The sequence below is a fragment of the Oryctolagus cuniculus genome, chromosome 8 (genome assembly GCF_964237555.1).
Source record: "Oryctolagus cuniculus chromosome 8, mOryCun1.1, whole genome shotgun sequence".
Classification (NCBI taxonomy): domain Eukaryota; kingdom Metazoa; phylum Chordata; class Mammalia; order Lagomorpha; family Leporidae; genus Oryctolagus; species Oryctolagus cuniculus.
Window position 1 is genome coordinate 26,380,421 of NC_091439.1, and position 18,033 is coordinate 26,398,453.

General features: G+C 38.5%; 1 pseudogene; it reads right to left on the reverse strand.

The window, feature by feature from the left end:
* Positions 1–1,171: 1,171 nt before the first annotated feature.
* The window catches only part of LOC100349010 (L-lactate dehydrogenase B chain-like), a 102,663-nt pseudogene continuing 85,801 nt past the window's right edge, over positions 1,172–18,033 (reverse strand).

Sequence of the window (18,033 nt, forward strand, 5' to 3'; positions counted from 1 at the left end):
TAATGATCCCTGACTTCCACTCAGTCTGATTTAAAGATCTGTACACATGGGTGAAACATCTCTGTAGGGTGAACAGATGGAGTGCCCACTGTTTTCACAGGAATCCTCAAGCGTCAAATGGATAGGTCTGTTATTTTTGGCTAGCTTGGGTGAAAAGCCCTCCAGTCTCTAATATTGCTCCCAGGAGTATCAACCTTCCTGATCTTCTCTGTGAGCCAAGCAGGGGCACTGGGATTGGCAGGGATTCCACAGTCTTCCCCCTGTAAACTTTCACTTACTCTCCCTGTTCCAAAATGGTACCTTCTGTTAGGCTTTAGAGTACAATGTCTACAGAAAGTAGAAACACCCAGATTTAATTCCTCCAGAGAGTAAATATCACTTCCTGCTGTGATGGAGAACAGTAGGGGAGGAATCTTTCACCAGAAATAGCTCATTAAGCAGTTCTACAATCTCTTAGCTGAAACCCTTGGACCCAGATATGTTTAATGATTCAGATTTCATATTTTATAAAATGATATGGTACACAACTGATATATTACCTTATGAGATCTGTAGCAGCCTTCTTAAACACATTGAATGTTCTGAAGTGGAACATGAATATTCTCACTAGGATGGATGCATAAAGATTATAATTAGCTTTACCTATTTTAGATTATATTTGACAGCAAAGTAATTTGTCTAGTGTCAAATTTTGCTACAAAGTAAGTTTTAAAAGTTTTCTTAGTTTTCAGAAATTTTGGACTTACAAGTTGCAAGAAAAGGATTACTGAACCTTTATCTCTCACCTTTGGCTTTGAAAATAACAATGCCCCCAATTCCTCCTGTAAGTCTTATTGACTTTTCCCTTTGCAAGCATAGGGTTGTGTTCTTCTGTTCTAAGTTGTCACTATCTGTTCATCTGCTTTCCTTCCATCTCCCAAAATTTGATTGATGTATGCCTTCCACTTCTGTATCTTCTGTCATAATGTTTGAACAGGTACCTCTTTACCTGTATTATTCCTTAACTGCTTCCTTAATGGAGTTCAGGGAATTAGCAGAGATCATTGGATGCATCCAGTATACCATGTTTAACTTGAATTCACATGGAAATGTTAACCAGAACCTTGTGATCGAGATGAAAATGGTTTACTGAGTTAAGAATTATATTTTCCTCTCTACACTGGTTAATTTAAGAGCTCATTTTGCAAGCATTAAACTGGGCTATGCTTTAAGTCTGAGCCTGAAATTCAGTTATTAAGAAAGAGAAAAGCAATCTGTGCTCCACTTACATGGATGAAAACTATGGGCTCAGGACTAATCACATTATAGGTTTAAGTTTCCCCAGCCTAGGACTCAGGATTCATATACCTTTTGTGTCCTTCTGGTAGTCCCACAAGGTGTCTGTACCTTTCTATCTTTCTTTTTTTAATTACAAATTTATTTTTTACATGCTAGCTCACTCCTCAAATGGCACAATGGCCAGAACTGTATCAAGCCAAAGCCAACAGCCCTGAGCTGCTTCCAGGTCTCTCATGTGGGTGCAGGGACCCAAGCACTTGAGCCACCTTTCACTGCTTTCCCACGTGCAATAGCAGGGAGCTGGATGGGAAGCTGTACTTTTCTTGAGCTGAACCACCTCATTGATCTTCAGCTTCTGGTTGATGAAACTGGTTAATCCCTGGGTGTTGATGACAACATGGAAGAAATCAAGAAGACTTCATTCTCAATGCCATGCATTCCATTCACCATTGTTGACACCGGATGAACCCTGGAGAGATTTTTCTTTTTTTTTAACTTTCATTTAATGAATATAAATTTCCAAAGTACAGAATATGGATTACAATGGCTCCCCCCCCCAATAACTTCCCTCCCACCCGCAACCCTCCACTTTCCCACTCCCTCTCCCCTTCCATTCACATCAAGATTCATTTTCAATTATCTTTATATACAGAAGATCAGTTTAGCATATATTAAGTAAAGATTTCAACAGTTTGCTCCCACACAGAAACATAAAGTGAAAAATACTGTTTGAGTACTAGTTATAGCATTAAATCACAATGTACAGCATATTAAGGACAGAGATCCTACATGAGGAGTAAGTGCACAGTGACTCCTGTTGTTGACTTAACAAATTGGCACACTTGTTTATGGCATCAGTAATCACCCTAGGCTCTTGTCATGAGTTACCAAGGCTATGGAAGCCTTTTGAGTTCACTGACTCTGATCACATTTAGACAAGGTCGTAGTCAAAGTGGAAGTTCTCTCCTCCCTTCAGAGAAAGGTACCTCCTTCTTTGATGACCTGTTCTTTCCACTGGGATCTCACTCCCGGAAATCTTTCATTTAGGTAATTTTTTTTTCCAGAGTGTCTTGACTTTCCATGCCTGAAATGCTCTCATGGGCTTTTCAGCCAGATCCGCATGCCTTAAGGGATGATTCTGAGGCCAGAGTGCTGTTTAGGACATCTGCCATTTTTCAACATATTCATTTAAACCAGTTGATGCACGCTTTTAGCTTGATGACTTCATAGGCACTTTCCATCGCCATGTTCTGTACCTCTTTCCAGTTTTCATTATCATTGTCCATTCCTATATCTGGAAGCAGTTTCAGGAGAGAAACACCTGTCACATTCACTCTACTCCAGACATCCACACTTGAGTCACTGTGTTCTCCAAAAATCTAGGCATGGCAGCTGCTGTGAAGAATGTCAAGTTTTCAGACATGAGATAGCAAAATCTAGCAGAATCCAGATTATACTCACTTCTAATAACACAATGCTTGGGAAGTCCACTTAATTTCCAGATTACCTATTTAATTGGGTTGGAAATCATAGTTATGATTCAGTCAGGGGCTGGCGCCATGGCTCACTTAGTTAATCTTCCCATATAGGTCCCTGGTTCTAGTCCCGGTTGTTTCTATTCCAGTCCAGCTCTCTGCTCTGGCCCGGGGAAGGCAGTAGAGGGTGGCCCAAGTGCTTGGGTGCCTGCACCCATGTGGTAGACCAGAAAGAAGCACCTAGCTCCTGGATTTGGATCAGTGTAGCTCCAGCCGTTGCTGCCATTTTGTGGGTGAACCGACAGAAGGAACACCATTCTCTCTGTCTCTCTCTCTCACTGTCCAACTCTATCTGTCAAATAAATTTTTTTAACTTTTATTTAATGAATATAAATTTCCAAAGTATGGCTTGTGGATTACAATGGCTTCCCCCCCCATAACGTCCCTCCCACCCGCAACCCTCCCCTTTCCCATTCCCTCTCCCCTTCCATTCACTTGAGGAATCATTTTCAATTCTCTTTATATACAGAAGATCAGTTTAGCATACATTAAGTAAAGATTTCAACAGTTTGCTCCCACACAGAAACATAAAGTGAGAAATAATAGATGATTTTTTAAATGCTGATGAAATCAGATCAGACCTATTGTCATGTTTAATCCCAGTGAGAGTCAAGTTGGGAATTGATAATTTCTTCTTCTTTTTTTTTTAAGAGAAGATCAGTTTAGTATACATTAAGTAAAGATTTCAACAGTTTGCACCCCCATAGAAACACAAAGTGAAATATACAGTTTGAGTACTCGTTATAGCATTAAGCCTCAATGTACAGCACATTAAGGGCAGAGATCCTACATGAGGAGTAAGTGCACAGTGACTCCTGTTGTTGACTTTACAAATTGACACTCATGTTTATGGCATCAGTAATCTCCCTATGCACCAGTCATGAGTTTCCAAGGCTATGGAAGCCCCTTGAGTTCTCCAACTCTTATCTTGTTTAGACAAGGTCATAGTCAAAGTGGAGGTTCTCTCCTCCCTTCAGAGAAAGGTACCTCCTTCTTTGAAGACCTGTTCTTTCCACTGGGATCACACTCACAGAGATCTTTCATTTAGTATTTTTTTTTTACCGTAGTGTCTTGGCATTCCATGCCTGAAATACTCTCATGGGCTTTTCAGCCAGATCAGAATGCCTTTAGGGCTGATTCTGAGGCCAGAGTGCTGTTTAGGACATCCACCATTCTATGAGTCTGCTGAGTATCTCACTTCCCATGTTGGATCACTCTCTCCTTTATTTATTCTATCGGTTAGCGTTAGCAGGTACTAGACTTGTTTATGTGCTCCCTTTGACTCTTAGTCCTTTCATTATGATCAATTGTGAACTGAAATTGATCAATTGGACTAGTGAGATATCATTGGTACATGCCACCTTGATGGGATTAAATTGGAGTCCCCTGGTATGTTTCTAACTCTACCATTTGGGGCAAGTCAGCTTGAGCATGTCCCAAATTGTACATCTCTTCCCTCTCTTATTCCCACTCTTATGTTTAACAGGGATCACATTTCAGTTAAATTTCAACACTTAAGAATAACAGTGTATTAATTACAGAATTAAACCAGTCATATTAAGTAGAACAGACAAAAAAAACTACTAAGAGGGATAATGTATTAAGTTGTTCATTAGCAGTCAGGGCTATGCTGATCCAGTCACCATTTCCCATAGTGTCCATTTCACTTCAACAGGTTTCCTTTTTGGTGTTCAGTCAGTTGTCACCGATCAGGGTGAACATATGATATTTGTCCCTTTGGGACTGGCTTATTTCACTCAGCATGATGTGTCCCAGATTCCTCCATTTTGTTGCAAATGACTGGATTTCATTGTTTCTTACTGTGGTATAGTATTCTAAAGAGTACATATCCCATAATTTCTTTATCCAGTCTACCGTTGATGGGCATTTAGGTTGGTTCCAGGTCTTAGCTATTGTGAATTGTGCTGCAATAAACATTAGGGTGCAGACCGCTTTTTTGTTTGCCAATTTAAATTCCTTTGGGTAAATCCCAAGGAGTGGGATGGCTGGGTCGAACGGTAGGGTTATCTTCAGGTTTCTGAGGAATCTCCAGACTGACTTCCATAGTGGCTTGACCAGTTTGCATTCCCACCAACAGTGGGTTAGTGTCCCTTTTCCCCCACATCCTCGCCAGCATCTGTTGTTGGTAGATTTCTGTATGTGAGCCATTCTAACCGGGGTGAGGTGAAACCTCATTGTGGTTTTGATTTGCATTTCCCTGATTGCTAGTGACCTTGAACATTTTTTCATGTGCCTGTTGGCCATTTGGATTTCCTCTTTTGAAAAATGTCTATTGAAGTCCTTGGCCCATCTCTTAAGTGGGTTGTTGGTTTTGTTTTTGTGGAGTTTCTTGATCTCTTTGTAGATTCTGGTTATTAACCCTTTATCTGTTGCATAGTTTGCAAATATTTTTTCCCATTCTGTCAGTTGTCTCTTCACTCTCCTGACTGTTTCTTTTGCAGTACAGAAACTTCTCAATTTGATGCAATCCCAATAGTTGATTTTGGCTTTGACTGCCTGTGCCTCCCGGGTCTTTTCCAGAAATTCTTTGCCTGTGCCAATATCTTGAAGGGTTTCTCTAATGTTCTCTAATAACTTGATGGTGTCAGGTCGTAGATTTAGGTCTTTAATCCACGTTGAGTGGATTTTTGTGTAAGGTGTAAGGTAAGGGTCTTGCTTCATGCTTCTGCATGTGGAAATCCAGTTTTCCCAGCACCATTTATTGAATAGACTGTCCTTGCTCCAGGAATTGGTTTTAGATCCTTGATCAAATATAAGTTGGCTGTAGATGTTTGGGTTGATTTCTGGTGTTTCAATTCTGTTCCATTGATCTATCCATTTGTTTCTGTACCAGTACCATGCTGTTTTGATTACAACTGCCCTGTAGTATGTCCTGAAATCTGGTATTGTGATGCCTCCAGCTTTGTTTTTGTTGTACAAGATTGCTTTAGCTATTCGAGGTCTCTTGTGCCTCCATATAAATTTTAGCACCATTTTTTCCAGATCTGAGAAGAAGGTCTTCGGGATCTTGATTGGGATTGCATTGAATCTATAAATTGCTTTTTGGAGAATGGACATTTTGATGATATTGATTCTTCCAATCCATGAGCATGGAAGATTTTTCCATTTCTTGTTATCCTCTTCTATTTCTATCTTTAAGGTTTTGTAATTTTCATCATAGAGATCTTTAACGTCCTTGGTTAAGTTTATTCCAAGGTATTTGATTGTTTTTGTAGCTATTGTGAATGGGATTGATCTTAGAAGTTCTTCCTCAGCCATGGCATTGTCTGTGTATACAAAGGCTGTTGATTTTTGTGCATTGATTTTATACCCTGCTACTTTGCCAAAATCTTCTATGAGTTCCAATAGTCTCTTAGTAGAGTTCTTTGGGTCCCCTAAATATAGAATCATGTAATCTGCAAAGAGGGATAGTTTGAGTTCTTCCTTCCCAATTTGTATCCCTTTAATTTCTTTTTCTTGCCTAATAGCTCTGGCTAGAACTTCCAGAACTATATTGAATAGCAGTGGTGAGAGTGGGCATCCCTGTCTGGAACCAGATCTCAGTGGAAATGCTTCCAACTTTTCCCCATTCAATAGGATGTTGGCTGTGGGTTTTTCATAGATTGCTTTGATTGTATTGAGGAATGTTCCTTCCAAACCCAGTTTGCTTAGAGCTTTCATCATGAACGGGTGTTGTATTTTATCAAATGCTTTCTCGGCATCTATTGAGATAATCATATGGTTTTTCTTCTGCAGTCTGTTAATGTGGTGTATCACATTGATTGTCTTGCACACATTAAACCATCCCTGCATACCAGGGATAAATCCCACTTGGTCTGGGTGGATGATCTTTCTGATGTGTTGTTGCATTCTATTGGCGAGAATTTTATTGAGGATTTTTGCATCTATGTTCATCAGGGATATTGGTCTGTAATTCTCTTTCAATGCTGCATCTTTTTCCGGCTTAGGAATTTAGGTGATGCTGGCTTCATAGAAAGAATTTGGGAGGATTCCCTCTTCTTCGATTGTTCTGAATAGTTTGAGAAGACTTGGAGTCAGTTCTTCTTTAAACGTCTGGTAGAATTCAGCAGTGAATCCACCTGGTCCTGGGCTTTTCTTTGTTGGGAGGGCCTTTATTACTGTTTCAATTTCTGTCTCAGTTATGGGTCTGTTTAGGTTTTCGATGTCTTCCTGATTCAATTTAGGTAGGTTGCATATGTCCAGGAATCTATCCATTTCTGATAGGTTTCCCTGTTTGCTGGCATACAAGTCCTTGTAGTAATTTCTGATGATTCTTTTTATTTCTGTGGTGTCTGTGGTTACGTTTCCTTTTTCATCTCTGATTTTAATGATTTGGGTCTTTTCTCTTCTTTTTTTAGTTAGTTGGGCCAATGGGGTGTCAATTTTGTTTATTTTTTCAAAAAACCAGCTCCTCATTTGGCTGATTTTTTGTAATTTTTTTTATTCAATCCTGTTAATTTCTTCTCTGATTTTAATTATTTCTCTTCTCCTACTAGATTTGGGTCTAGTTTGCTGTAGGTTTTCTAGATCCTTGAGGTGAATTGAAAGCTCATCTACTTGGTGCCTTTCCAATTTCTTGATGTAGGCACCTATTGATATAAACTTTCCTCTTAACACTGCTTTTGCTGCGTCCCATAAGTTTTGGTATGTTGTGCTGTTATCCTCATTTACTTCCAGAAAATTTTTGATTTCTCTTTTGATTTCTTCTATGACCCATTGTTCATTCAGGAGCATGTTGTTCAATCTCCATGTGTTTGCGTATGCTCTACAGATTCCTGAGTTGCTAATTTCCAACTTCATTCCTTTATGGTCTGAGAAGCTGCATGGTATGATTCTAATTCTTTTGAATTTGCTGAGACTTGCTTTATGGCCTAGTATGTGGTCAATCCTAGAGAAGGTTCCATGTACTGCTGAGAAGAATGTAAAATCTTTAGCTGTAGGATGGAAAGTTCTGTATATATCTGTTAGATCCTTTTGGGCTATAGTGTCGTTTAAATCTACTATATCCTTGTTGATCTTCTGTCCTGTTGATTTATTTCTGAGAGTGGAGTATTGAAGTCCACCAGTACTGTTTTATTGGGGTCTAAGTCTCCCTTTAAGTCCGTTAACAAATCTTTTAGATAAACTGGTGCCCTGTAGTTAGGTGCATATACATTGATAATTGTTATATCTTCTTATTGAATTGATCCCTTAATCATTATATAGTGTCCCTCTTTGTCACTCTTAACAGTTTTTGTGGTAAAGTTTATGTTGTCCGATATTAAGATGGCTACGCCCTCTCTTTTTTCATTTCTGTTGGCATGGTATACCTTTTTCCAGTCTTTCACTTTCAGTCTGTATGGATCTTTGTTGGAAAGATGCGTTTCTTGTAAGCAGCAAATAGATGGGTTTTGTTCCTTAACCCAATCAGCCAATCGGTGTCTTTTAACTGGACAGTTCAGGCCATTCACGTTCAATGTGACTAATGATAAGTGGTAACTTTGCCCTGCCATTTGCCAAAGATAAGTTCTAATATATGCTTTGAATTCCCTGTGATCTTATGCTGTGAGGTTTGCTTCCTTTACCTTCTTTCACATTGATGACCGTGTTTCTGTGTTTCTGTGTGTAACACATCTTTAAGCATCTTTTGCAGGGCTGGACGAGTGGCAACAAATTCTTTCAATTTCTGTTTGCTATGAAAAGTCTTTATTTCACCTTCATTCACAAATGATAGCTTTGCAGGATATAATATTCTGGGCTGGCAGTTTTTCTCTCTTAGTACCTGGGCTATATCTCGCCATTCCCTCCTAGCTTGTAGGGTTTCTGATGAGAAGTCAGCTGTGAGTCTGATTGGAGATCCTCTGAGAGTAATCTGATGTTTCTCTCTTGCACATTTTAGGATCTTTTCTTTATGTTTCACTGTGGAGAGTTTAATTACAACGTGTCATGGTGAGGATCTTTTGGTCGTGTTTATTAGGGGTTCTGTGAGCTTCCTGTACTAGTATGTCTCTGTCCTTCTCCAAACCTGGGAAATTTTCTGCTAATATCTCACTAAAAAGGCCTTCTAATCCTTTCTCCCTCTCCATGCCTTCAGGAACTCCTAGAACCCGAATGTTGGGTTTTTTAATAGTATCCTGAAGATTCCTGACAATATGTTTTAGATTTCTAATTTCCTCTTCTTTTCTTTAGTCTGACTGTATCCTTTCCTGTTCTCTGTCTTCTAAGTCCGATATTCTCTCTTCTGCTTCACCCATTCTGTTTGTAAGGTTCTCTATTGTGTTTTTCATTTGATCTATTGAATTCTTCACTTCATTATGATTTCTCGTCACTATCACAGTTTCCTGTTGTACTAGTTGTTTTGTTTCATTTTGATTCCTCCTTAATATTTCATTTTCACGAGAGAGATTTTCTATCTTGTCCATTAAGGATTTCTGTAGTTCAAGAATTTGTTTTTGAGAACTTCTTAATGTTCTTATCAATTTTTTGAGATCTGCTTCTTGCATTTCTTCTATCTCATCGTCTTCATAATCTTGAATTGGGGGGTCTTTTTCATTTGGGGGCGTCATGGTGACTTCCTTGTTTTTATTATCTCGGTTTTTGCGTTTGTTATTTGGCATATTGGAGATATTTGGTTTCTTCACTGTGGTGCTTTTTCTTGTTATACTATGACTCTAGATTAAGTGGACTGTCTGTTTTTGATGGAGCCTTAGAGGCTTGAGATAGGTGTGGCCTGAGAGCCCTTTTTGGTGTGCCAAAGGTGATACTCCCAGGTTAGTCGTGATAGATCTCTCTCTCTCTCTTTCTTTCTTTTTTTGATTCAAAAGGGAAGCAATTCCGCACAGCTGAACGAAGTTGGAGGTAGTCAGCAGGCAAATGATATACCCACAGGAGCCAGAGATCGGAAGCTCTTTCCCAAGGACCACACAGGGAATTTGTTCTGCCCTCAGAGTGGGCTCAAATTCTCCTTCAGTCTCCCACTGGGTTGCCAAAGTTACGGAATTGTAGCGTCTCTGGAGAGTACTCACGTGAATTCTGTGAGTTCTCTCCCCCACCGTCTCTTTTTTCACAGTGTCAGTTCAGTAGCACCACAAATTTACTAGGTCCTAATCTCCTGTTAATTCGCCCCACCCAGAGTCAGGTTTTTCTGCTAGGCTCAGGGCCGGTGCAGACCTGAGGTCGCTCTGCTTATGACGTATGTCCAAGATGGTGCCTGCTCTTTGTCTTGCTCGCCCTTGAGAGGTGAGCGGAGAGAGAGAAACCCGTGTCCGTACCAGTCACCTTTTTTTCTCTCTCTCTCTCTCTTCCAGTTAGCCTGGTGAACTTTCCCTGCCCTGGGGGTCGTTCCCTCTAGTCTCCTCTCTCCGCTTGCCTGCCGGTGTCTCGGGCTATTGAGGTTCGGCTCACCTCGCGTTCCAGCGCTGGTGTGTTGAGTCTGCTGCTGGTGTCCCGAACTGTGGGCTCCCACACTCTCCACGCAGGTCCACTGTGAATCACGCATTCCGGAAGAGTTTCTTCTGCTGTTTCCTCCCCTACTCTTCCTTGAACCTGCAGTATCTCCACTTTTATTAAACTATCTCTCCCCGGACTATCAGTGTGCTCCCTTCCTATTCCGCCATCTTGCCTCCTCCGTCAAATAAATTTTTTAAAAATGATTCATTCAGGACTGTTTTTGATGATCTGCCAAATAATGAACTGGAAGACATTTGCATTTCTCTCTACCAGGTTGAGATGAGTCTCCCCCACTTGCTGATGGACTCTTGCAGTTACCATGATGATCTTAGAATTTGAGGTCACAGGGGATCTAGAATGTGTGGATATGGAAATGACATGTGGACTTTGATCATGGGAAGATTACAGAAGAAAATCAGAGGAAGCACATTCCCAGGGGAGTGTTGGAGAGACGTGTGCTTTGGGATTTCTACAGAGAGACATTGTGGAGTAACTTGGGGAGTACAAATATGCAGCAGCAATTGAGGATACAACTTTTGACACCTGCAGCCAGAGGAAGGAGGAGACATAATTTTTTTCAAGTGAGTATATACCTCTAGATAGCAATAAAGCAGCAGATACTCCATTAAGCCACCAAAAAGCCATCAGAGGAGAAAACCTACAAATGTTTCCACAAATGCCATAAAAATAAATGTAGAAATACAAGGAACATTAACAAGAAAGACAACATGACTCCCTAAAAGGAACACAAAAGCACCTCAATATTAGAATGTGATGATGGAAAGATTGAGGAAATGTCTGAAAAGGAATTCAAAAGAATAATCATAATATCCCTCAAAAACACAGAGAAGCAAATACATGGGTTAAAGGAATCCATAGATTATATTGATGAAAAATTCTGCTGGAAGATAGAGACACTGAAGAGAAATCAAACTGAAATACTACAAATAAAGAAGATAATATTTAACCACAGACTTGATGAGGCAGAAAAAAGAATATCTAAGCTAAAGACAAATCTTTGGAAATATCTCAGATCAAAAACATAAAGAAAAAATTAGAAAAACTGAAAATAGTGTTCAAGGCTTAGAAGATACTATCAAATGACCTAACATTTGTCTTGGAGTTCGGTAAACTAATTTCAGTGAAATAATAGCAGAAAATGACACTCATTTGGAGGAAGATAAGGACATTCAAGTACAGGAAGAACATAGCCCCCTTAATAGAGATGATCAGCAAAGATCTTCACTACAACACATTATAGTCAAACTTTCAAAAGTAAAAACATCAAGAAAAGATTCTAAAATGTGCACGGGAGAAACACCAGATAACCAGATAACCAGATAAAAGGATCTGACAACAAATTTCTCATCAGAAACCCTGCAGGCTGGGAGAGAATTCCTAAAACAAAACAAAACAAAACAAACAAACAAAAAAACAAACGGTCAATCCAGAATACTTCAGCTAGAAAAGCCCTCATTTATAAATGAAAGTGAAATAAACACCTTCCCAAACAGAAACTGAAAGAATTTGTTACCACTCATCCAGCCTTAAAAATGATGCTTAATGGTGTGCTACACATAGAAGTGGAGAAAGGTAGTCATGATTATGAAAGAATGTGAAGGCAGAAAATCTTCTAGTTAAGTACAAAGTTAATCCAAAAGAAACAATAGGAATATTTATAGAAAAATGGCAGGACCAACTTGTTATTTATCAACAATAACCATGAATGTAAATGGCCTAAATACTATAACTAAAATATGCAAACTAGCTGAATGGATTATAAAACAAGACCCATATATTTGCTGCCTATAAGAAGCACATTTCACCAACAAAGATACATGTAGATTGAAAGTCAAAAGATGGAAAAATATATTCCATGCTAATGGAAAGCAAAATTGAACAGGAGTAGCCATTTCTGATATCAGACAATCTAGACTTTAGCACAAAAACTTTTACACAATCTAGACTTTAACATAAAAGAGACAAAGAAGGTCATGATGTAATGATTAAGGGATCAATTCAACAGGACAAGGAGATTATAGTAATCATGTATACTTCCAATGCCAGGTTGCCTGGCCACTTAAAAATATATTAATGGATCCGAAGGGAGACATAGTTTCCAATACAACAATAATGGGGGACTTCAACACCCCACTTTCATTAATGGAAAAATCACAAAGAAACAACAGGTCTAATCTACATTATGGAGCAAATGGGCCTAACTGATACCTACAGCACATTTATCCCATGGTTGAAAAAGACACTTTCTTTTCATCAGCTGGTTCACCCTTCAAATGGCCACAATGGCTAGTGCTGGACCAGGTTGATACGAGGACCCCGGAGCTTTATTCAGGTCTCCCATGTGGGTGGCAAGAGTCCAAACACTCAGACCATCTTCTGTTGCTTTCGCCAAGCCTTTAGCAGGGAGCTGGATCAGAAGTGAAGCAGCAGGATGTGAACTGGCACCTATACAGGATGCCAGCATCACAGGTGGTGCTTTACCTACTATGCCACAATGCTGGCCCTGCATCTTAACATACTTAATAGACATTTATTTTCATCCTTTTTGTTTGGAATAGCTATTCTGATGTGCCTATATATATGGAAGCAGTAATATAATTTATATGGACAACCTGCTTGATTTGCTATGAATATGTAAGCAAAATAATTTCTAGAGATTTATTTATTTATCTATTTATTTATTTATTTATTTGAAAGACAGAATTACTGAAAGAGGGGGAGTGACAGAAGGAGAGAGGTCTTCAATCCGCTGATTCGTCCCCTAAGTGGTTGCAGCAGCTGGGGCTGGTCCAAGCCAGAGCTAGGAGTCAGGAGCTTTTTCCAGGTCTCCCACATGCATATAGGGGCTCAAACACTTGGTCAAGTCCTCTACTGCTTTTCTAGGCATAGTAGTAGAGAATGGGATCAGAAGTGATATAAACCAGTGCCTATATGGGATGCTGGTACTGTCGGTACCAATTTAACCTGCTACACCACAACAGTGACCCCCAAAACTATTTTTATATAAGACGTTTGATACATACATATATATATATATATACACTTTGCAGAAGCTTATAAATGGATTATTTGAAAATAAAAATAATAGTAATCTCTATTGTTGTTGCCAAGATTTTTGTCTTCTCTTTTCCTTAATTCAAAACCAAAAAGAAATACTTGTAACAGCATTGCTACAAATGTAGATTTGCAAACTTTGTTTCGTAACTTTGTCAAACCAATGGTTGAGAACAATATACTTCTACAGTTTTAATGACCTCTGATTATTTCAAAATTTACTGTATCCGAGTGAAATGGAAATTTTTTCATTTGATTTTTGTTTCTAGCCTTTGCTTATATTCCCACTGAACTATGGTCTTCTTACCTTTTACTTGCTGAACTATATTTAGTGGAACATTAGGCCTTTGACTATAATGAAAATTAAAAATATGTTATCTCAAAAACTGAAAGAAAGGAATAAAGAAAGAGAGGAGGAAGGAAGGAGGAAAGAAAGGATAATGGAAAGAGGGAGAGAGGGAAGAAGGGAAGTATCATTGTATTCTTAGAATTGTATCTGTGAACTACATAGAATCAGTTTTCTTTGTATTAATACCACATTAACACGAGAATTGATAAATAAATAAAATTATCTTAGGTTTAAAAATTTTAATGGTTTATTGGTCATTGTCAGAAATGTTTAAACATTCATGAAAACCATTCTTAACTTAATTGCAATAGCACAAAGGCAGCTCCTCTTTTTGTATATAATCTATTATCACAACAGTATTGGGTGTCATTATTTATACTCCCAATGATTTTTGTTTTATTCTTCTGTTCAAAAGTCACTTTTTATCCTCTAGAAGATCATAGAACCTACCATTTCTTTCAACTTTTTTTCTTCGCTTAATATTTAAAAACAAATTTAAGAATAACTAATGCTTATAAAGCACCTACTATGTCCCTAAAAATCTTTCAATGGTCACTACTTTTATTAAATATTTGTGAGGCTGGTGCATTATCATCATCATCCCCACTTGATAAATAACAAAAGCACCAGAGCCCTGCTCTGTACCTGTAGTGGCTCTTGTTGTCCCGGGGACTGTCTAAACTGAATAGCTATTGACTTGGTGTGTTAACGAAATTCATCAAGACCTGAAAATCTTAGCAGGGCTCTACTGCATTAGAGATTTAGGAGAAATTTTGTCTTTGGTAACTGAGTAACTCTGCTTTATATATGTGTGTGTATTAAAGGGAGACCACCTGATAGCTCACCAGCTCTGCTCAGCTGTCTGACATGGAAATTTATAAACGAATCAAGCTCCAACAGAATTGTGTTTTCTAATAATCTAAGCAATAAAAATCCTTATGTTGTTATACTGGCTCACTACTCACACTTTACCTAAGCTTAGGGTTGCTTCCTCACTCTACACTGCATTTCCACAAGCTCATGGAGGTTAAGGTCAAGAATAGGCCAGTGTTTTCATGTTTCCAGATTTCCCTTTGTCTGAGAGCATAGGCGGTACCATTCCTGTGACAGAGAGCAACTGCACTGCATATGATACCCCAGGGAGAATGATTTTTCATAACCTAACTGACAGATAGCAGCCCTACAGCCAGTCAGCCATAAAAACAAGCATACTTTCTGCTAATGTAGGTAAGGTATTCTGTGTAGGGGGATTTTTGAGCTGTGGCTTATGCTCATTTCACTCTGAACAATTGAGCAATTGTAACCTGCTCTTGAATGGAGCTGGAAGCACAGTAGTCCCTCTTCTCCTAACTGACCTTCTCCTACACACTCCCCCATGTCTCTCTGGATGGATATGCAGTGACTGACATCAGAAGCTGCTGCTATGGGTGAAGAGTAGTGAATTAATGCAGGTAGCGTGGGCTCTTACATCTTAGTGGCCTCAAAGAAAGGAAGATCAAGAAGATCATGCACTGAGATCACATTACTGACTCTTGCACATTTTCTCCGTATATCAGTTTGCTCAGTGGAACTAAAGAAATGGAATTCTGGATACAATCATAGCTACCCAAGATTTAATAGGATAGGTACTCTCCTCATGTTGATTAGCAATTCATTTGCGTCATTAATTCGAGTTTATCCATTATTCCTTTAGCAGTTACTTGACAACATTTATTTATTAATTATCCAGAATAAGACTAGTGACATTTTCCAGTATTTCATGGTGTATCCAAACTATGGTAAGTTGTCTCAGGCTAATAGGGATTTTTATGTTTTTAAAATGACTAAAGTTCTAATACACATCTTTCCTTGTAGTTCACTCACCTCTATTTAATAAGTAAAATGAAAGATGTAAAGGAATAAAAACATGCTGTGATCAATCTTATGGCAAAATATATGATGTTATCATAAATATTTATTTTATACTTTTATTCAAAGTTTCTAGGACTAGAAAATGCCAATACCAAAAAAGACATAGACATTGGACACTTATGTAAAGATAACTCAAATTATAAAAACCGTGTCTGGCATTCACTATCTGCAAAACATCATGCTAGATTAGACATGCAAAAATGAACACAACTTTCCGTCAAAGAGCTCATCTTCTATTCAAGAAGCCCACAGGCTAGTTTTGTACAAATTAATTCTAGTACACTCATAATAGTGTTGTTATTAAACTAATTATCCCATATGCAGTTAGAAATATTATTGTAAAACAAAAAGAACTAAAATTAAAACAATGGGGTAGAAAGAGGAACCAAATACAATCTACATCTCTCTGATGTCTGCTATTTTACTGACCCTGGTTTTGGCTGATGTGGGCTAGCTTACCACGCGTCTGTTCTCACTTCCTCTTGAAAGTCCCTTCCAAATCATGTTTTTAATGAACTTGCCCTCCTAGATAGACACTAACCTTGCGTGAGGGCTTTTCAATGAGCTGCATTCCTCTTAAAACAAGCTCAAGGTCTATTTATGATGAAAAAAGATTTCTCATTATTTCCAAGCCCTAGAGATGATATCGTGGTGTTTATTATTTTTTATGCAATAACTAAAAAGCTAGAAGCTTATTAGTCCCTGGTGTTCTTGTGTCCTCCCTTTTAGCTGGTTTCTCAAAGATTATAGAAGGATTTGGGAGATATTTACCAACTGAAGTTGTGTCAAGATTACAGGCAACTCTATTTGGAACCAAAACTCTCATTCATTAAGGCAAGAGCCAAAAATCCAGCCCTCTAGATAATATTTGATGGAAATTCACATGGAAAAGCACAGGGCCAAACTGACTATTTAAATTAATAGAGTGGAAAATGGGCTACAAAACTGCCATAGATCATAGACTATGAGAGATCCCAAGAATCTGATACTTCACCAGGGTGTGACGTTTGGAATAACTATGCATACACAGGCATAAAACAATATCCTTTCTCATAGTCCATGAGATGCTTTAGTTACAATCTATTAAAGGAACAGACCATGGGAATAGGCACCTGATATCCTTCAGGATATTTACCTACTGCAAAACATATATTTGAATCAGCATTCTCCCCAGAGTCAGTGTATCTGGGCTCAGGTGCCTTTTGCTTGTGGTATTTAAAAGTTGATTAAAATTGCATTCTTGAGGAAAGGTGGAATTCCATTCTTTTAGACTCTCTATTTTAGAATCTGTTTCTATCAAAGCATGAACGTTTGTGTGGGAGAAATACAATTATAACCCAGAACGTTACACTTTCACTCTGAGAGAAAAATATCCTGAGCTTTGCTAGTTGAAAATAACTTACGTAGTTCCATGCATCCGAGCTTCTTCTATTACACAGCTGTGGCAGATTACACCTTAGATCTCCAGAGATGCTCAAATATAGGTTTTGCTATCTAAACAGACTTGCCAGAGAGACTGCAATTACCCTGCATTTTGAGATTTATAGCATATGGTGCAATTTTAAGAAATACAAACATTTTTCAAATGTTTTAAATATTTGTTATTTCACATATAATTTACAACCTCTGTATTTCAAGTTTCATCAAATTACAGCTTCAGTATCATTTTCATATTGAGGACTTTTGTGTCCTTGTCACTTAATGGCAGAGCGTGGGGGTGAAAACGCTTGGATTTTATAGTAGAGTATCTCTAGATTGCTCTTTGCCTGCAAGTAAGTTTCAATTTCCTTTGCTTATATAATTCATGCATTTCTTCCTGATCCACTTTAACATTTTTGTTCTTTTAGGTGGTGGTGTTATTACTAAAGATAACCCAGAGACCAGACTCTTTGCTCACTTGTCTGTGTGGCTGGCTGCCACTTTGTGAATCTTCAAATCATTCATGGAAAATGCACATCATAAAAAAGCCACACATGATTTTCAAATGTTTTGCCCCAAAATAAACTTATCTTTTAATTGTATTTTTTCATTAACTATATTTAAAGTCTATTGACTTTTATATATTTGAAAGTCAGAGAGAGAGAGAGAGCAAGTTCCTATCTGCTGGTTCACTTTCTAAACTTTCTAAACAGCCAAGGCAAGGCCAGGTCAATGCCAGGAGCCAGAAACTCCATCCAGGTCTTTCACGTGGGTGGCAGGAAACCAACTCCTTGAGCTGTCATCTGCTGCCTCCTGGGATGCACATTAGCATCCTGGAATGGAAGTGGAGGTGGGACTCAATCCCAGGCAGTTGATACAGGATATGACATGCTGTGCCACAACACAGGCCCCTCCAATACTTTTTTTAAGTACCCATGTAGCGTTTAAATTGAACTATGCCCTACTAAGAATAGGACATATTCCTTGTCTTTGGAATCTCCATGCTCTTTTCCTGCT